The sequence below is a fragment of the Echinops telfairi genome, unplaced genomic scaffold, assembly GCF_000313985.2.
Source record: "Echinops telfairi isolate 266 unplaced genomic scaffold, ASM31398v2 ScPeMD7_42;HRSCAF=159, whole genome shotgun sequence".
Lineage (NCBI taxonomy): Eukaryota > Metazoa > Chordata > Mammalia > Afrosoricida > Tenrecidae > Echinops > Echinops telfairi.
The window spans coordinates 99,792-102,461 of NW_022103940.1; the positions used below are offsets into that span (position 1 = coordinate 99,792).

The 2,670-nt window shown below is 37.3% G+C and overlaps 1 pseudogene; it reads right to left on the bottom strand.

Annotated features, from left to right (window-relative positions):
• Positions 1-1,678, bottom strand: part of LOC101644382 — a 7,474-nt pseudogene extending 5,796 nt beyond the window's left edge.
• Between the last annotated feature and the right edge of the window lie 992 nt (positions 1,679-2,670).

The following is a 2,670-nucleotide window of genomic DNA, read 5'->3' on the forward strand; positions in this document are numbered from 1 at the left end:
TGTGTGTGTGTGTGTGTGTGTGTGTGTGTGTGTGTGATTATGTGTGGATCATCACGATAGGTTCCCCCTTCCTCCCCTCCTCTGACCACATTCCCTCTATCCTTCTGGTATTGCTACTCCCATTCCTGTTCCTGGATTTCATGTGTTCTCAACTCTTATCTCTTATCTGTACCTGTGCACATGCTCTGGTCTAGGCCTCAGGGAAAGGCAGTACTGGAGTCATGGTAGTGTGTGTGTGTGTGTGTGTGTGTGTGTGTGTGTGTGTGTGAGGAAACCTCAAGGAACCAGATGAGTAGTGTGTGTTTAATTGCTGCTTTACTGCACCCTGATTGACTAACCACTTTCCTGTGACCTCTCTGTGAAGGGGTGTCACATTGTCGACAAATGGGCTTTGGTTCTCTGGTCTGACCCTCCTCTTTCTCTACAATATGTTTTTATTTTGTTTATTTGTTTGTTTGAGGTCTTCTTATGCCTGTTACCCAATCCTGGTGATGCCTCATGATTGCACAGACTTGTGTGCTTCTTCCATTTGGGCTTGCTGCTCCTCTTGTTTCACTTCAAGCCTTTAAGATCCAAGGCTCTATATATTTTGATAGCTGGGTACCATCCTCTTTCTTCGCCACATCTGCTTATGCACACATTTTGTCTTCAGCTATTATGATATGAGGGTGAGCATCAACGGAATACCAGGTTGTGCGAAAAAAGCTCTGCTTTGATTGTCATTTGCATGACATTTTTCCAGCTTTTGATTTTTAGTCCATTTTATCTTCCTGTTTAAAGTATGTCTCTTGTAGAAAGCATATTGATGGGTAATATTTTCTTATCCATTATACCACTCTCTTTCTCTTGTTTGGTGCATTTATCAATATATATAGATTTATTGCTGTCACTTTGCTGTGAGCTTATTTTGGTGCTAACATTTATTTTTCACACAAAGTTTTTTTGAGTTCATTTTGTTTATATTTTTATCAGTTCATTCATTTCTGCTGCTTTAGTGTTTACTAATCCTTTACAGTTTTCCTTTTATATTTTGAAGAGAAAGTTAATTTGTTTTATTTGAAGTTACTTTGTAATTTACTACTTTTAAAATCAGGTTGCTAATAGGCTTCCCTCCAATTCTGATGTATGTTCTTCCTCACATAAGACAGTTTCTCTGACGACCTTCTCAACATACAGATTGAATAAGTATGGTAATAGGATACAGTTCTGACATACACCTTTTCTGATTTCAAACCATGCAGTAATCCTTTGTTCTGTTGACATAATTGCCTCTTGGTTTGTTTACAATTTCTCTATGAGAACAAGGAAGTGTTCTAGAATTTCCATTTTCTCAACATTATCCATATTGTGTTAAGTTACACACAGCCAAATACCTTGGCATAGTAAATAAAACATATCTAGACATTTTTCTGGTACTCTGCTTTGAGCCAAGGCCCATCTGATATCAGTAATATTATCCCTTGTTCCATCTCCTCTTCTGAATCCAGCCTAAACCTCTGGCAGATCCCTGCAATGTACTGTTGTAACTGTTGTGGGATGACCTAAAGGAACATTTTTGCTTGCTTATGAACTTCACTGTATTATTCTATACTTTGAGAATTCCATTGGGTAATCTTTCTTGGCAATGGGTACAAGTATGATTCTCTTCCTTGCAGTTGGCCAAGTAGCTGTTTTCCATATTCTGTCTTAGATAATTGACTGCTTCCAGTTATTCATGCATTTGTTGGAACATTTTAATTGGTATTTCATCAATTCCTGGAGCGTTGTTTTTGGCTAATGCTTTCAGTGCAAATTGAACTTCTTCCTTCAGCACCATTGGTTCTTGCTTGTATGTTACCTCCTGAAAGAGTGGAGTGTTAACCAGTTCTTTCGGGGTACAGTGACTTTGATTATTCTTTCCATCTATTTTTGATGCTTCCTGCATCATTCAATATTTTGTTCATCAGATTTTTCAGTGTTGAAACTTGATGCTTGAATGATATTTTTCTAGTTGTCAGTTAAGATACGCTGAACATGTTCTTCCTTTTTTGTTTTCTAACTCTAGATCTTTGTGTGTTCCTTTATAATATTTTACTTTGTCTTCTTGAACTATCCTTTGAAATTTTCTGTTCAGCTCTATTGCCTCCTCATTTCTCCCATGCACCTTCACTACTCTATAATTAAGAAGCAAGTTTTAGTGTCTCTTCTGACATCCACTATTATTTTTTCTTTCTTTCCAGTGTTTTTAATGACCTTTTGCTTTCTTCATGTATGACGTTCTTGGTATCTTCTCATAGCTTATCAGGTCTCTGTCATTTGTGTGCAATGCAACAAATCTGTTTCTGAGAGGTTGTAAAATTCTGCTGGGATAGACTCAAGGTTATATTTTGGCTTTCATGAGCTTGTTTTAATTTTCTTCAGCCTCAACCTGAACTTAAATGTGAGCAAGTCTGTTGCACAGTTGGCTTTTGGCCAGGTTTTAGCTGCTAACATCGAGTTTATCCATTGTCTATTCCACTGATATTTTCAATATGATTTCTGTGCATTCCATCTGGAGAAGTTCAAAAGATATTTGCTATGAATAAATTGCTGTATTGCCAAGTTCTATCATGTGATGTCCAGCTTCATTTCTAGCACCAAAACCCTTTCCAACTACTGTTTCTCTTTGTTTCCATTTTTGCATTCCAATCA